Here is a 19145-nt window from a genome sequence, read left to right on the forward strand (position 1 = left end):
AATATCAAACCAGGCGCTCCTGTTTAAGGAAGCTAGTAAGCAACAGGAAGCAAGTAGCGAAGTAAGCAACATGAAGCAATATGCTGATCGTCCTCTTATCTAAGTAATCAACCGACCCATATTATCCACTGGTGTACCACGGGTCAAAAACACATTCAAATGGAGTGGCCGGTGCTCCTGTACACATCAAATGGATCGGTGGGTCAGTTGCAGTTCGATTTTGGTGCAGCAATGAAAGAGTCTTGGCATGCGGCGAGTCACAATGCAATTTTGTAGCTCGAGCCAGCCCAGGCTCACAGTTTAAAACAAAACAGCCCACTGACAAAATAATATTGGAGAATTTTTAAATGGAAGATCAGAAGACCACAAATCACACATATAGTCCACAGATATCATCACAAGTCCACAAATCAAATCAAGTCCACCACCAAACTCACAAGTATCACCAAACAAGTCCATAACAAATCACCTACTCTGTAGCATGCAAACCGATACTCTAGATGTACATGCATACAGATCAAGCAACAGAAATCCATCTCACAAGACCTTTCCAGCAATTACATCGATATAAGATCCGGCAAAGCATCTTGCTGGCTACCACGACCTTGGCTTCCTCCTTCCAGCTGGAAATCCTCCAGCTGGAAGGAGGAAGCCAATGTCGTGGTAGCCAGCAAGATGCTTTGCCGGATCTTATATCGATGTAATTGCTGGAAAGGTCTTGTGAGATGGATTTCTGTTGCTTGATCTGTATGCATGTACATCTAGAGTATCGGTTTGTATGCTACAGAGTAGGTGATTTGTTATGGACTTGTTTGGTGATACTTGTGAGTTTGGTGGTGGACTTGATTTGATTTGTGGATTTGTGATGATATCTGTGGACTATATGTGTGATTTGTGGTCTTCTGATCTTCGATTTAAAAATTCTCCAATATTATTTTGTCAGTGGGCTGTTTTGTTTTAAACTGTGAGCCTGGGCTGGCTCGAGCTACAAAATTGCATTGTGACTCGCCGCATGCCAAGACTCTTTCATTGCTGCACCAAAATCGAACTGCAACTGACCCACCGATCCATTTGATGTGTACAGGAGCACCGGCCACTCCATTTGAATGTGTTTTTGACCCGTGGTACACCAGTGGATAATATGGGTCGGTTGATTACTTAGATAAGAGGACGATCAGCATATTGCTTCATGTTGCTTACTTCGCTACTTGCTTCCTGTTGCTTACTAGCTTCCTTAAACAGGAGCGCCTGGTTTGATATTTGCAGAGAGAACTGAACTTTTGCAGCATGATGGTCTTGAGGCTGCGGTCGAGATGTGGCTTCCGACCTGAATATTGTTGCAGCATGATGGTCTTGAGGCTGCGGTCGAGGCACTCAATGGGAGCTGACAGATTGAAGGGCTTAATGCCTTTCAAACTCCTCCATCTTTTGACAAAGAACTATAAATAATATACACCAATAAGTAATATATTAATCAAGCTGTGAAAGATAAATGATATCTGATAGCAGAACAATTAAAAATGGTTAGGAGCTGGAACCGTGATGTGAAGCTTCTCCAAACAAGGAAAGCATCTTAGGTAGCCTATGACAACCTTCAACTTTGGTGCCTCGGGCATCTCTAATGCCAAGATCTTCACAGTGGAGAACTGCTCCACCAAGCCGACGGGAACCAGGCGCTACATTTCAAGATGATAAAAACAAAGAGCAGAAGTTCAGTTCTCTCTGCAAATATCAAACATGATTGTGGAAAAATGGAAAATATCAAACAGGGAAGTGAATTGACACAGAAATTCCCCTCTGGGGCTTCTCCAGTGACTATACTAGGGATGTACAGATGATCCGCAGCCTATATGGACGCATAGATCGATATCAATCATAGACCTACATTGCCATGCATTGTTAAGACCAGAGGCCCAGGAGAATATTTATTAATTACCATGTTGAACAATCAGGTGAAAATATAATCGACTGAGCACTTAGACAGCATAGTAATTGATGCACAACAACACAACGGGTGAAGCATCACGAACCTCTACAGGATTCAGATAACACATGCCGTTAGCAGTGGAATGGAACACTCACTGACTATTGCTTCCAGGAAGTATCATTCAGATAATTGGATCAAAATAAACAATCATTGATTATGGAAACAACTCTACAGCAGTTTTATTTTCAGTTCATCATGGCAGGAGCAAAGTCAAGCGCCAACTGCCATTTATTACATCACGGAGAAGCATTACTACATCAAGCATTGGGCTTCACTGGACTTGTTCAACTTCCGGAGCATTATCCCAGTTCCAAGAACTTCAGCCTCATCCGGGTCCCTAAACACCACCAAAGCTTGTTCATCCCCTCCTTCTTGGACAGCAGCCTTGTATTAAATTGCACGTAGACTAACATGTTGAGGCGCTCTGTTGTTAGTCTATTTCTTCTCTTGGTATGTATCTACAGAGTACAAATGAAAGAAATAAACATTAGTAAATGAGACAAGTCATGGAAATATTTTTATAGGCAGAGTTTTGTTAACTAACAAACTCAAAAGTGCTCCAATTCCTTTCACATCCGGAGGAGCTTGCTGTCCATGAGAGGATTCGAGAAGCCATGCGTTGCAAATTTGGTGCTCCACCTCCATAGAGCCTCCACCAAGATGCTAACAGTCAAAATGAAGCGAATAAGATTAGTTAAGGTGGAGTGAAGAAGGCTAGAGGCTGCTGAAATGAAGAGAATAATCAGTGAGCACAACATCATAGCAGTGAGCACAATCCTACAACAATCAGTAAAGCAAAGAGCCAAAGAACAAGAACAATCCTAGAAAGACATTCAGCTAGAGGCGTGAAACCTGCAGGCTTTGTTGCACGAATTGTAAGTTGTAACTCGTCTCTAGCCATGAAAAATGTACAACTAGAACTACCTAAAAAAGGAAGAAAAATGAGCAGAACAGGTGAACCACCTTGAGCATGTTGTAAGTTGTGCAGGACTCCTCGGTTTCAGTGGTCAGAGCTTCAGCTAAACGCTTTGGATCGGACCTGACAAAACCCATTTCAGAATTTCAGACATGGCAAGTCTGAAGAAAAAATTCCTGAACTTCAGCCATCTAAGATGCATCACCAGAATTCACTGACAGATGTGCCACCAGTCGCATATGCATGAGAGGAATTCACTATGTCCATGAAGAATGTTGCAATTTCCTGTTTCATGAGAATTAGCCAGAGTTATAATCAGTATAACCTACGAGCATACCTTCAACTTATAAGTTAAGATGGAGCCAAGCTCTTTGTTCAAGCGAACAGCAGGCGGTTGCTTGCTTAAATCTAGACCCGGTCTTTCAGGCCTTGTAACTCCTGCAGAACTCACATGAACAAACCTGTGCATCAAAACCAAACAAGCTCAATTATTCCTGAACAGTCCAGAAAGGAACTGAAAAATGAGCTTTACTTATTATGTTGTTGAACTGGTCTCATCTCCTGAAAACTACTAGATAGACAAACCTTGGAGTGATCGGCTCATTGATGTATGCTCTAATACTTGAAAAAGGAAGCTCGAATGGACCTTCAGTAAATGTCGGGTTGAGTTTTCCATCATATTCGAACTTGCTGAACATAAGCTACAAAATTATCACATTAATGTTAGATAAAAGTTTACCAAGAGTTCAAAGTTTACAAAAGAAAAAAAGAAAGAGATACCTGCAGTGAAGTAATGCTGCTTGCATCGAAGGGTGGAGCATCAGTCATAGTACGAGCACGAAATACAGGTTTCAGAGAAGAGAAAGGTATTTTAACCTGATCCAGGAATAAGAACATAGCTCTAAGTCACTGAAACAAATAATGAAGATATTTACAGCATAGTATGACATACACTTTGCCATTCTCCCTTTAAGCCCAAATAGAAGTTTCCCTTCACTTAGTCCAACACTGTTCTTTATGGCATTAATCAAGTTTTGCATTCCGATGTACTCTACCATTTCAGGCGAAGGTCCCTTGATCTGATTCGAAAAACATATAATGTAGTGAATTTGGGGTCTCATGAAGCAAAAATTACAGTTTTTAATTAGGAGAGAACCAGTTGCTACTTCTTATACATGAGAAGATGTCTCGATGCGCTACCTCAGGTTCAAAAAACTTGATGCCCTGCACGAATAAGAGACTGTAAGTGACACACCGTTGTATCCAGATGTTAGAATTCATAAATTTTTTACATCTCATAGAGTATTGGGCATATGACATACTTGTTTGTACTTCTGTCTATCTGGTGTATCACCTTCCTTTGGTCCTACTATGACAGATACAGCGTTCACTACTTTCCATGACAAAATTATTATAGAGAGAACAGTTACTGTGGTGTCCATTAGCTGATGTAGATGTGTACCAAAATTCAGACAAAAACGAAGTGAAAATGCAGTACCAAAACATAGAGGATCAGGTAGTTCTTCAGGGTTCAGAGCTGGACTGCAATCAATCCCAGGAAGCAGGGCTTGTCGAAAAGATGCGCGAGCACCAGATGTCTCTGATCCTTCTGCAAAGACATTTGAAGAGATATTATAATTACCAGCAACCACACACACAGATATCAGAATTGCCTCTGCTGAATCCCCGGCCATGAATGGACACAAAACTCAGGGCCACAGTACTACCTACCATGATGGTGTGGAGCTGGTAGAGCACGTCGTTCATCCCGCCGGTCTCCTCGTTGAGCGACGTCAGTGGCGCTCGATGTTGTACCTCCGGATGACGTTGCTGACGCGGCCGGCGAAGTAGTTGGCCATGGCGACCACCATCCCCAGCGCCTTGCCGTCACTACCCGACCGATGTGGACGCGGGGGCGAGATAGGGTTGCGGCAGCGGGTTGACCTAGGGGGTGCGCGGGAGGCCTCTCTTGGCGTGCGGGCCCCGTCACACGGGCAGCGGCGGCGGGCTCGGCTCCTTCACCGTGCGCAGCGGCGACGGTGAACTCGGCTGGGTGCGGCGGAGACAACGCACCTGCGGGCCGGATTGGTGGGTCAAGGTGGTCAAGGATTAGCGGGCCGGCTGGGCCGCTAGTGGGCGGAAGAAAGAAACGGCCTGTTTGCACCCTGCTCTTCCGTGCGCGCTGCCGCAGTGCGGATTTGTCCCACCTCGCCAACACAAGTCACTCCCGACGCACTTATATACCAAGTCTTACCCACCGCAAACGAACTTCTCAGTAAACTCCTGTCCTCGTCAGTCGTGTGGCCTTGTGGATGAACTGCTTGGGGGTGGTTTGGGCTGCCCAGTCTCGCCTTGGGTTGAGCCCAGTTAGGGTTCCCTGTGGGCTTGAGACTGGCGCGCGGCCCTTACCCCCCCCCAAAATGGCCAACTTTTTTTAATTTCCCCATTCAATATTACAAATTCAATATTTTTTAACCAAAGTTAGGGCACACGGCGAATTTGAAAAAAAAAGGAAAAAAATATTTGTCGTGTGTCCTAGATCGGACACGGCGAACCCCCACGCACTTTAACTCCCTGGCTCACTCACGCTCTGGTCTCTCTTGTTCACTCGCTCCGATCCCCACAGCCGCGTCGGACGCCCCGCCGCCGCCCCTGTGCGCCGGCCCGCAGCCGCCCCGCCCTGCCCCTCCGCCCCGGCGCCGCGCTGTCACCGCGGCCCTGCCCCGGCCCCGCAGGTGTGTTGTCTACATGCCAGTAAACAAACTGGTTAAATAATGATTCTACCGAGGAACATCAGTTTCTGAGTGATAGTAAGGCCTGCAGTTCTCCAGTTGAACGTGCTCGGTATGAACTGAATAATATATAGTGCTGGTCTTTCACCCTTCTCCTCAAAGTAAATGGAATCCCCCTGCTTGGAGAACGATTCTATCCCTGCCAACACAAACCGCAAAATTCAGAACCTTACATCCCCATTGTCAGGTCCGAAAAAGTTGGGATTTTCACTTACAAGTTGCATCCATCAAGAGGGCCACTATTGGTTTTTGGGTGGAATTGGAATTATGATGTCTGACAATGATTCTACACAACTGATTGGGTTAGAGGGAATTATTCGGTTCATACGTACACATCTACTACACCTGGTTGTTGTTGTTTTTTTGGGACTAGCTGAATTTGTATGCGGTACTTGGTTACCTTGTAAAGAGGATCACCTGTGACTATTTTTTATGCGAACAATCTTTATGCTTCTGATTGCTACATCATTTGCATGAAAGCCAAGGAATAGGCTAATGAATGACAACGTTTTTTTAATTTCCCCATTCAATATTACAAATTCAATATTTTTTAACCAGAGTTAGGGCACACGGCGAATTTGAAAACAAAAAAAAGGAAAAAATATTTGTCGTGTGTCCTAGATCGGACACGGCGAACCCTCACGCACTTTAACTCCCTGGCTCACTCACGCTCTGGTCTCTCTCTCGTTCACTCGCTCCGATCCCCACAGCCGCGTCGGACGCCCCGCCGCCGCCCCTGTGCGCCGGCCCGCAGCCGCCCCGCCCCTCCGCCCCGGCGCCGCGCTGTCACCGCGGCCCTGCCCCGGCCCCGCAGGTGTGATGTCTACATGCCAGTAAACAAACTGGTTAAATAATGATTCTACTGAGGATCATCAGTTTTCTGCCCTGATGTAGCACGTCGCCGAAGCCGGAACCCGACGCGTCACATTCGACGATGAAGTCGCAGTCGAATGCTGGTAGCTGCAGAATGGGGGCCTCCGTCTGGGCATGTTGTAGAGTATAGAACGCCTTATCCGCCTCGTGGTTCCAGCGGAACCCCTCCTTCTTGAGTAGGGCCGTGAGCGGCGCACCTATGGACCTGTAGTCGCGTATGAAGCGCCGATAATAGCCCGCCAAGCCGAGGAAGCCCCAGACGGCGCGGGCTGAAGACGGAATCGGCCATGAGAGGATGGCCTCCACCTTCTGCTCATCCACTGCGACACCGCATTTCCAGATCACATGGCCGAGATACGCCACAGACGGAAGCCCGAACGTGCACTTGGACTTCTTGAGGTGATCCGATGGCGTGCGAAACACTGTACGGACGTGGTAGAGGTGATCCGACCACGATGAGCTGTAGATTAGGATATCATCGAAGAATACGAGGACGAACTGACGTAGGTATGGCAGCAGGATGCCATTCATCGTAGCTTGGAACATCGCTGGTGCGTTGGTGAGGCCGAATGGCATCACCATGAACTCAAACAGGCCCTGGTGTGTTCAGAACATGGTCTTGTGGATGTCGTCAGGATGCATGAGCACTTGGTGATACCCCGATCGCATATCCATCTTGGTGAAGAATGTCGCCCCGCGCAGCTCGTCCAGGAGCTCCTCCACCACCGGGATCGGGAATTTATCCTTGATCGCGGCGTTGTTGAGCGCCCGATAGTCCACGCAAAAGCGCCAGGAGCCATCTCGCTTGCGGATCAGCAGTGCCGGCGATGAGAACACCGATGTACTATGCCTGATGATGCCCAAGCGCATCATCTCGTCACACTAGCGCTCGAGCTCATCTTTCTGGGCGTGGGCGTAGCAGTAGGGGCGAACGGCGATGGCTCCTGCACCGGGTTTGAGGCAGATTTGATGACAGAGGTGGCGCTCCGGAGGCAGACCCTGGGGTTCAGCGAAGAGGTGCTCGAACTCTCCAAGCAGGGCATCGAGCAGGTCACCGTCGCGACTCATGAGGGACGCAGACACCAGGCCAGGTGTGGTGGTGGCACCCTTCCACGTGATGGACTTCCCCGACCATGTGAAAGCACAGCGTGTGCCTCGCGAAGTCCCAGAGGATCAGCCCTAGGGTGCCCAGCCACTGGACGCCAAGCACCATGTCGTAGTCGTCCAAGGGGAGGGCGTATAGGTCGATGTTGAATGCCTCCCCGCCGATGTTTACTTGCTGAGCCGGAGCCTTTCCTGGAGACGCCACGCGATCGCCGTTGGCGACGGTGACCGAGAGGTTCGGGCACAGATGGAGTTGAACGCCCGCTCGTCGTGCCATGTCAACGTCGAGGAAGTTATGGGACGAGCTTGAGACGAGTAGCGAGACCCCAGTCGTGGCAGCCATGCGCTTGGACACCGGTGATCACGTGTAGGGAGATGCCGGATGTGTCGTCGATGGCTGAGATAGTGGCGGCCTCCGCGGTCTCCTCTGAGTCGTCAAACCCGATGATCTCGATGACCAAGAGTTTCTTGCACTGGTGGCCCGCAACGAATTTCTCGTCACAGTTGTAGCACAAACCCTCCGCGCGACGCTGGGTCATATCTGCCGGTGAGAGGCGCCGGCATGGAAGGGTGGACGCGAGCGACGTGGTCTTGCCCGACCCTGTCGTTGCCGATGATGCCGTGTCATGGGGTGTGGCCGATGAGGAGGCCGGCGGTGCAGTTTCCATGTGGGTGGACGAGGATTGGAACAAGGAGCGCGTGCCCCTGGTCGGCCCTGGATCGGTCGACGACAGATGCAAGCGCTGCTCGTAGGCCCTGGCGAGCATGATGGCATCGTCGAGGGATGCTGGATGGCAGAGCGTGACGTCCGTCTTGAGCGGGTTGACGAGGCCGGCTGTGTACATCTGGACCAGCTGGGACTCCGTCAGATCGGCGTTGCAGCAGGCGAGGGCGAGGAACTTGTCAGTGTAGTCGTCCACGGTGCCGTCTCGATGGAGCAACATAATCTTGTCGACGAGGCTGTCCATCATGGGCGGCCCAAAGCACTGCTGCACAAGTTGTGCGAAGTAGAAATACGACGGCGTTCCTGTCATTAACTCTAGACGGTAGAACCAGAGTTGGGCCGACCCGATGAGATGCAGCGACGCATACGCGACGCGCCTATGTTGCGGCGTGTTCTGGCACCGGAAGAACGTCTCATAGCGGTTCAACAAGGGTAGGGGATCTTCTTTGCCATAAAATGTCAGAACTTCGATGCGGGCGCGCGGGTGGAAGCGTGGATCGACGGTGTCGTCGTCATCGGCGTCTCGGCGAGGAAGATGCGGCGTCTTGCGGAACGGGGGTGGTCCTGGTGCTGATGTGGCTGCCCCTATGACATCGTCCATGGAGGGGTCATTTTCACCGCGCTAGCTGCGCCTTCTCCAGGCACAAGACGGCGAGGTTCAGGGCGGCAATCTGATTAGCGCTCTCAAACGCCGCGGCCTGGAGGGTGGTGACCTTATTCGGCAAGCCATCTAGCTGTTTCGCGAGCGGGAGCAAGGGTTTGAGAGTGGCGGTCTGCGTGGCGAGGTTGGAGACCTTGGCGGCGAGGTCCATTCTCTTGGACTGTAGAGGCTGAACAAGCCTTCCAGGAACTGAAACAGCACCTCACCTCACTGCCAGTATTGGTGGCTCCAGAGCCAGGTGAGACGTTGTTTTTGTATCTTGCTGCATTTGCAGAGGCGGTCAGCATGGTGCTGGTCGCCGAGAGGACGGAGCAAGCTCGCCAGGGGGACACCAGGGTCTCCCCGGCCAAGGATGGTGAGCCGGACCCCGGACATGGGGGTCCGGCAGCCACTCCTCTATCTAAAGGTCCGGACCCAGAACCGCTGGGGGCCCAAGGACCTGACATGGTGGATAAGGGTGAGCCGGACCCGGTCACCAGGGTCCGGACCATCCAGAAGCCAGTCTACTACGTCAGTGAAGTCCTCCATGAGGCAAAGGCCAGGCATCTTGAGACGCATAAGCTTATCTATGCCATACTTATTGTGTCCAGGAAACTGCGCCACTACTTTCAGGCACACAGAGTTGTCGTAGTGACCTCTTACCCGCTAAGAGCGATCCTACACAACTCCAACACCATGGGCAACATCGCCAAGTGGGCAGCAGAGTTGGCTGAGTTCCAGCTGGATTTCCAGCCTCGCCATGCTGTCAAGAGCCAAATCCTGGCTGATTTCATAGCAGAATGGACTCCTTCCCCAAGCAATTCTGGGGGTCCGGACCTCAACGCCGGACCCCCAGAGCCGGAAGTCAGGACACCAGTCTTCACCGAGCCCCACTGGACACTCTTCTTCGACGGGTCCATCCGCAAGCAGTGGGCTGGAGCTGGTGTGGTCCTCATCAACCCAAACGGAGATCAGCTGAAGTACATGGTGCCCCTTGAGTTCAAGGCCACCAACAACATGGCAGAGTACAAAGCTCTGATCTTTGGTCTGACACAAGCCCTGTCTCTGGGGGTCCGGCAGCTTCTGGTGAAGGGAGATTCTCAGCTAATCATCAAGCAGGTCCGAGGGGATTGCAGCTGCAACAATCCCCAACTCGCGGCATACCTCATTCACGTGAGGAAGCTCGAGAAGGACTTCGACGCCTTGAAACTGCAACATGTTCCTCGCGAACTCAACTCAGTAGCAGATGATCTCTCCGTGAGAGCATCTACCTGGGCATCCGTGCCCGAGGGTGTCTTTGAAAGACGGTTGCTGAGACCTACCGCCCAGCATGCCGAACTGGGTGAAGGGGATCAAGCTAGCACCTCGAAGCTAGCGGTCCCGGCAGCATTCCACCTGTGGTGCCCGCCCTGGGTTGTGTGCTCTGTTGAGGATCCTGGAGACCTCATAGAGCCACTCCCACCTGCTCAGGGAGCTCCCGATGCATGGATCTCCGAGATCCGGTACTACCTGAAAGACAATATCCTTCCTGATGACGATGCATCCGCTGAGCACATAGTACGATTGGCTAAATGCTACACGGTGGTAGAAGGGGATCTCTACCGCCGTGGCGCCAATGGTATCCTCATGCAGTGCATTTCCCAGGGAGAGGGCCGCGAGTTGCTCGCGGAGATCCATGGAGGCGAGTGTGGAAGTCATTCCTCATCTCGCACGCTTGTTGGTAAGGCCTTTCGGCATGGCTTCTACTGGCTGACAGCACTCCAGGATGTGGCTGAGCTGGTAAGGTCCTGCAAAGCATGCCAGTTCCATGCAAAGCAAATACACACACCGGCTGAAGCTTTGCAAATGATCCCGCCCTCATGGTCATTCGCCGTATGGGGCGTGGATATCCTGGGGCTGTTCCCCCGGGCTGTCGGCGGGTACTGGTTCCTCTACGTCGCCATTGACAAATTCACAAAATGGCAGGAGGTTACCCCTGTGGTGAACATCACCAAAAATCAGCAGTCGCATTCCACAAGTCCATTGTGTGCAGATTTGGCGTCCCAAACCGCATCATCGCGGATAACAGGACCCAATTCAAAAGCAGACTCTTCCAAGAGTACTGCGAGGACATCGACATCCAGCTATGCTTTGCGTCCGTGGCACATCCCCGCAGCAATGGATAGGTCGAGAGAGTGAATGCAGAGATCCTCAGGGGACTCAAGACCCGTACCTACAACTGCTTGAAGAAGCATTTTGCCAAATGGGTTGATGAGCTTTCGTGCGTACTATGGGGCAACCGGACCACACCCAGCCGAGCCACCGGGGAGACTCCATTCTTCCTGGTCTACGGGACTGAAGCATGCCTTCCCCCGGAATTCACCTGGGCTCACCACGGGTCCAGGCTTTTGACGAATCCATGCAGGAACAACTGCAGCGTGACGATGTGGACTTCGTTGACGAACGAAGGTGGCGAGCAGCGATCCGAAATGCACGCTATAACCAGGCACTCAGGCGCTATCATCAATGGTTCGTGCACAGTAGGGAGCTCCGGGCTGGCGACCTCGTCTTAAGGCGGATCCTGAACCGAGCAGGGCTCCACGAACTCTCCCCCAGCTGGGAGCGTCCCTTCAAGGTTACAGAAGTATGCCGGCTCGGATGCATTCGCCTTGCCACAGAAGATGGGGTGCCGCTACCCAACCCATGGAATATAGAGCATCTGCGTAAGTTTTACACTTAGGTAGAGCAGGGAAATGAATTTTTCCTTTGTAATAAGATAGAATTAGCGTGCGGCCCAGAGCGGTGGGGGTCTATCCTCGTAAACCCGGCCTCTGGCATCCATCGTACCGTCGACTAGCATTAACGCGCGGCCCAGAGCGGTAGAGGTCCGCCCTCATAAACTCGGCCTCTGGCATCCATCGCGCAAGCCATGTATATCAAGTTGCAAATGAAATATTTGCTCCCATTTCTATCTTTGTGTCAAATTTTATTTCGCATTTCGATTCTCAAGCTTTTCCCTTTCTAACCCCCGCGCGGACTTCCACTCTTGTCGCTACAGCTAAGATCTGTATTGAGTTGCTGGACTGCCGTACAGGTCCGGACCCCGTTTTGCTGCTAGGACAGGGGTCTGGACCCCTTGGGACCCACTCTGGAGAGGGGGTGCTTGTTTCCTGGGGTGGTCCGGAGTCCTGTGTAGCCGCTTAGCCGGTTCCGTATCCAAAGCGTACACGCTCCACTACCCTGTAACGAGTGCTCTAGTACCCGGAGCTGGGTAATTAGGGGCGCAGACCTCGTTCTAGCTCAAGGGTTGGTTTCCTAAGTCCTACACGGCAGGTCCAGCTCCATATCTCAAAGGATCAAGTATGACAGAATGACCTCACCCACTGCTAGGAGGGGTCTGGAATGTCGGAGCCAGGTCCGGTTAAGTCGTGTTTGTTTCCTGGAGTGGTCCGGAGTCCTGTGTAGCGCCTTAGCCTGGTTCTGTACCCTAAGCCTACACACTCCACCACTCTGTAACAAGCATCGTACTGCCTGGACCTGCGCATCCGGAGTCCCGGACATCATACTAGCTTGGGGGCCGGTTCAGAATAAGTCACGCGGGCCTGCTACTAAGCTTCGACCGTGAGTGGTATGCAGGTTAGGTCTAGACTGGTGGTAGCTAGCCTCAAACCATTGAGCCTACCTACCAGGGGGTCCCGGCATCCGCTTTAAGACTGCATGCAGATCGAGGTCCAGTCTCGGTGGTAGACAGACTCAAAACAATTGAGCCTGTCTCCTAGGGGGTCCGGAGCGTTCACTTTGACCCAAACATCACAGATCGATTCTGCATGCGTCAAACAGCTAAGTTGCAGTATCATTACTACCATACAAGCGAGTTTGATTTTCCTCTCTGTAGTTTTTTCTGCTATACACGGAATAAGTCGCTCGTTTGACTTGCAATCTATGCTACACCTATGCCCAAGGACGCTTGTTCAACCTCATACGGGGGGTCCGGAGTGTCTTCTGCGGCTCGGATGGTAGATAGGTCCTAACAACTAAACCTATCTACCAGGGGGCTAGGGCGCCGGGGTGCTGAATACCGCAAACCAAAGCAACTGACAAACAACTAAGTTGAAATTTTCTTCTATTAAAGTTTCAACAAGTACAATGTTTGTTACATAACACAAAAAACAAAAGATCGCCTGCTGTGATGGTCCAGCTCAGGAATCTGCAGGCTCCCGCTTGAAGTAAGCAGCGACGAAGTCAACGACGTCCCGCACGCTTTCCCGAGTAGAGGCCTCCGTCTCCACCACTGGACCATCGACCACGGGGGCTAGCGAGATGGCTGGGTCGTGGCTCCGGAGGCAGGTCAGAATATACTCTGCCACCATCCAGTATAGCTCATGGCCCTCGGCTTCAAGCTGGCCAGCAAGGATCGGCTCCAGACGTCGGAGTCTATCTGAAGCAGAGTTCAGCACTGGGAGGGCGTCAGCAATCGAAGCTGGCGGCTCCGCCACTTGGATTGGACTCATTCCAAGTGGCACCAGCGCTGAGCTCGCTTCGCTCGCCCAGTCGACGATCCGCTGGGCCCCCCGGAGCTGGTCCTCCTGCAGCTTCCAGACCGCCTCCTGGACTGCCTCCTGCACCCGGCCGTCCAGTGCTGCCTGGGCCACCTCCACCTGGCGGGTCCTCTCCTCGAGCTTGGCCTCCTTCTTCGCCGCCGACTCCTTCAGGCACTTGAGGGCCTCGCGCTGGCACGCAAGTTGGAGCTCCATGTTGGTGGCGTGGGATTCCCACTTTGCAAGGGACTTCCTATCCTTCTCGAGCTCCATCTCGGCAACAGCCTGCTTGCTGGCGGTCGCCTGCAGCTCCTGGCGCCATTGGTGCAGGGACTCGGAGAGCTTGTCGAGCTCCAGCTAGCGGACCTCGAGTCCCTGGCTGCGGGACTCGAACTCGGACCGCTGGGCTACGAGGCTAGCCTCCGCCTTGGTAATAGCCTCCTCCTGCAGCGCCAGGGCTTTTTCCCAACTCGCCACCGCAACCTCCCGGTCGAACACCTTCCGGAGCCCTTTCCTGTAGGACTCTTAGTCGGCTGCAAGCTCGGACCGGGAGGCGGTGGCACGGGAGGCTTCGGCCTTTGTGCGCTCCTCCAGGCGGATATGCCAGATGCCGAGGCGCTGACGCTTGCTCTCTAGAGCTGCCCACTCCCACCGGAAGGCCGTCTCGATGGTAGAGGTTCTCCTCTATCGTCTGCCGGACCCGGACCAGCACCTGGGTTAGTGGAGCCGCGTCCTCCTCTGGGGGACCCTGCAGGAGCCGCCTACCGGAGACCACCTCCAGCTCTTCCTCTGCTGCAGGTTCGGAGCTGGGGGTGGGGACGTCCAGCACAGACGTCGGGACCTCAGGAACCGAGGTGCTCGCCATTGCCGCGCCCGCTGCCGCTGTGCTCGCCATCGCTGCGCCCGGTGTCGGCTCGACTGCCGCCGTAGCTGGGGGCTCGGGGGCCACCGCGTCGGGTGTGGCTGCGCCTGGCACTGGCGCATCCGTCGCCGCCGCGTCGGGGCATTGCTGTGCCTGATGCTGGCACACCCGCCGTCGCCGCATTGGGCGCCATCGGGTTAGCGGAAGCCGCCGAACCCGAGCTCCCCGCTCCCGATGTTGCCGCTGAGGCCCCGGTCGCCTGGACCCCCGCTGACGAGCCAGCGGCGATGGAAGAGCTACCTGGGCGAGAGGCCCTGGCAAACAAAGAGAAGAAGCCTTCAGCAAAAAGTGAAGCACCGAGAATAAGGGGGGTGAATGGGAGAACACTTACCCTGAAGCGCCGGGTCTCCAGCGTCCATAGAGGCTCGGCAATTGCTTCTGCTGCTGCTGCTGCTCCCATGGCGGCGGTGGAGGCGCAGCTTGTGGCTGCTGCTGCTGTTGCTGCTCCCGTGGCGGCGGCGGAGGCGCACCTTGTGGCTGCTGCTGCTGCTGCTCCCAAGGCGGCGGCGGAGGCGCACCTCGAGGCTGCTGCTGCTGCTGCTCCCGTGGCGGTGGCGGAGGCGCAACCCGTGGCTGCTGCTGCTGCTGTTGCTGCCGGGGGGAGGCATCTCCCGGCGGTGGTGGCGGCAGCGCGGCTACTCCAGGGGTCCCGCGAGAGCCGGCGTCCTCAGCGGTCCTCTGACGCTTCGTGGCGGGCTCCATAACTGGGGTCCCGTCGCCGCGGTGCAACCTGCGCCGGCCCGCTTCCCCCGACGACGCACCGGAACTGCTCCTGGCCTGGCTGGGACTGCTCGTGGCGGCGCTACCAGCCACGGCCTGCTTGCCATTGGCAGAAGGGCCGGACCCTGCAGCGCTCGGCACGGCTTGTTCCCCGGATGCACCAGGGATCCGGATCCCACGGTCCGGGTCGCCTCCAGTCTGGCGCGCTGCCAGCCCACCGTCGTCGAGGGTCGGCAGGGTGGCTAGCACCGTAGTCCTCAGGCGTGAGTCCTCGCAGAGGGGGACGACACCCTGAGGAAGGATCAGGTGCTCCGGCATGAAGATCTTCCCCATCACCGCCCGCACCAAGACCTCCAAGGCTTCCTGAGTCAGATCGTTGTCCTCCCCGCGGTGGGTCCTGCTGCAGTCTTGGGGCCCGGTGAAGCTCTAGGCAGGACGCGGCCGCTTCTTCAGAGGGGCGATTCGGCGCTTCAGGAAGTCCCCGAGCACGTGCAGTGAGGTAAGCCCGCCCTCCTCCAGTGCTCTGATCTTGCTCAGCACAGAGTCGAACTCCGACGGCAGGGATGGCTTGGCCCTCCAGGACTGGCGGTCGGAGGCGGGTCCCCCGGTCGGCATGTCGAGGCGCTCATTGGCTTCGGTGGTGGTGATCACCCACTCCTTGTGCTAATCCTCCCACTTCCTGCCAGTGAGCACGGGGATGTAGGGCCTCCGCAAGTCGCTCCTCATCTGGAAGTAGTACGCCCCCACTTCGTCTTTGCCCTTCCCGGACTTCACCAGGACGAAGAAGTGCCGGAAGAGGATGACGCAGGGCCGCACCACCACGAACATCTCGCACAAGTGGACAAAGATTGACGTCAGGAGGATGGAGTGCGGCGTGAGATGTTGAAGCTGGAGGCCGAAATCTTCCAGCAGCAGCGAGATGTGCGAGATGAACAGCACAAATTCCCCGGCGCGCAGATCACCGGGGGGAACCGAGCCTGCTCGAATCCCCCAGGCAATCTCCTGAGGACTCCACCCAAGCTGGCGGCACACCGTGTTCAGCTCCTCCTCTGTCTGGAAACGGCGGGGACGAACGAGGGACGCCATCTCGCTATGGAGGTGAGGAGCAATCTACGCAGAAGAGCAAGGGGCGAGGAGGCTCGAAGGCAAAGGGGCACAAGGGTTTGGAAGGAAGAAGACGAATGCAGAAAAGTAACCGCGGTATGCGGTTCGTCCCTTTATGAAGCCTGACCCAACCGGCGTGCCCCGGAACCGTCGCTGGAATCCAAGCGACGCTCGCGCTTGGTGTTAACCGCCCAGTCCATGATAAGGGGGCCCAGGCCCGCCTGTCAGGGAGGGCGGGTAACAAACAAATGTGTGAAAATGCGGGATCTGAACTGTCGCCCACGCGCGAAGCGAGGCGGAAGCTGAGCTGACATGCGCGCATTAAGCGCTGGCATGACCAGGCTTTTCGGGAACTGCGCTGGTGGTAAATATCCCGTTTACTCCGGCCGCAACAATGCCAAGCGTCTAAGGGCATCACAGACCTGTTATTGCCTCAAACTTTTGTGGCCTAAACGGCCATAGTCCCTCTAAGAAGCTAGCTGCGGAGGGATGGCTCCGCATAGCTAGTTATCAGGCTGATGTCTCATTCGTTAATGGAATTAACTAGACAAATCGCTCCACCAACTAAGGACGGCCATGCACCACCACCCATAGAATCAAGAAAGAGCTCTCATTCTGTCAATCATTGCTATGTCTGGACCTGGTAAGTTTCCCCGTGTTGAGTCAAATTAAGCCGCAGGCTCCACGCCTAGTGGTGCCCTTCCATCAATTCCTTTAAGTTTCAGCCTTGCGACCATACTCCCCCCGGAACCCCAAGACTTTGATTTCTCATATGGTGCCGGCGGAGTCCTGTAAGCAACATCCACCGATCCCTAGTCGGCATCGTTTATGGTTGATACTAGGACGGTATCTGATCGTCTTCGAGCCCCCAACTTTCATTCTTGATTAATGAAAACATCCTTGGCAAATGCTTTCGCAGTTGATCGTCTTTCATAAATCCAAGAATTTCACCTCTGACTATGAAATACGAATGCCCCCGACTGTCCCTATTAATCATTACTCCAATCCCGAACACCAACACAATAGGACCAGAATCCTATGATGTTATCCCATGCTAATGTATCCAGAGCGATGGCTTGCTTTGAGCACTGTAATTTCTTCAAAGTAACAGCACCGGAGGCACGACCCGGCCAATTAAGGCTAGGAGCGCATCGCCGGCAGACGGGTCGAGTAGGTCGGTGCTCACCGGAAAGCGGACCGGCCGACCCGGCCCAAGGTCCAACTACGAGCTTTTTAACTGCAACAACTTAAATATACGCAATTGGAGCAGGAATTACCGTGGCTGCTGGCACCAAACTTGCCCTCCAATGGATCCTCATTAAGGGATTTAGATTGTACTCATTCCAATTACCAGACACTAACGCGCCCGGTATTGTTATTTATTGTCACTACCTCCCCGTGTCAGGATTGGGTAATTTGTGCGCCTGCCGCCTTCCTTGGATGTGGTAGCCGTTTTTTAGGCTCCCTCTCCGGAATCGAACCCTAATTCTCCGTCACCACCATGGTAGGCCCCAATCCTACCATCGAAAGTTGATAGGGCAGAAATTTGAATGATGCGTCGCCGTCACAAGGGCCGTGCGATCCGTCGAGTTATCATGAATCATCTGATCAGCGAGCAGAGCCCGCATCAGCCTTTTATCTAACAAATGCACCCCTCCCGGAAGTCAGGGTTTGTTGCATGTATTAGCTCTCGAATTACTACGGTTATCCGAGTAGCACATACCATCAAACAAACTATAACTGATTTAATGAGCCATTCGCAGTTTCACAGTTCGAATTAGTTCATACTTGCACATGCATGGCTTAATCTTTGAGACAAGCATATGACTACGTACTAGCAGGATCAACCAGGTAGCACGTCCTCCTCGACAAGCCGGCAATGACTGCTGCCCTAGGCATCAACCGGGCCGGCTGTCGTGTATTTGAAGGCTCCAACTTTGAGAGGAACGAGAAGCCGAAGCAGCCTCGTCCTATATTGTTTGTGTCATCCGGGAGCGATAGCACAAGCGAGGTAGCCTTGGTGGAATTGGCCGATGAGACCATTACCCACAAGGCAACGCCGATTGGCTATAAAACCGATACATCACACCCAAAGGGTGGACGCGATGAAGGCAACTTGTAGCGAATGTAGCTTCCCAAGAAACAGGTAGCAGCACGCAAGCACTCATTAATGGTTGGCATTGTTCCCATGGGACTGAGGGGACACAGGCGTCGAGAGTCGGCCGCACAAGGGCGGGGGGCCTCCCGACAGTTACAGGTCCAAGACAACTCATGCGCCAGCCGATACATGGCAGCTAAGCCACCCAAAGCATCCCTCCACGCTGTGCACGGTGAGTCTACTTATGAGGAAGGCGGCCAACGGACCACTAAGCACGATAGCGAACAATATTCATCCCACCTTCAACCAAACTCGGTCGAGTAGTGACAAGCCTTAGTGAACCGGTGCAAATTTCAGAGGCTCAGGGAATGAGTTCAAAGACATGTTGACCGAAGTGTCAGAATCTCCAAGCCCGAACGCAGGAAACGAGAGCAAGCCATCGTCGAGGCCAGTCTACGAGTCCCCCTTGCACAAACTTGAGAAATGAGTTCAAAGCCAACATGACCAAATGGTCAGAATCCCTGAGCAACTGAAATCCATCCCAGCTTACCTTGGCAAGCCCCTAAATGACCTTGTCTGTTGGTGCAGTGCTCCGAGTCTTGGGAAATGAGTTCAAAGACATATGACCGAAGCATCGGAATCCCCAAGGCCGAACGCAGGAAACGAGAGCAGGCCATCGCCGAGACCAGTCTATGAGCCCCCTTGCCCGAACTTGAGAAATGAGTTCAAAGCCACATGACCGTACGTC

The sequence above is a fragment of the Panicum virgatum genome, unplaced genomic scaffold (genome assembly GCF_016808335.1).
Source record: "Panicum virgatum strain AP13 unplaced genomic scaffold, P.virgatum_v5 scaffold_1235, whole genome shotgun sequence".
NCBI classification, from domain to species: Eukaryota; Viridiplantae; Streptophyta; class Magnoliopsida; order Poales; family Poaceae; genus Panicum; species Panicum virgatum.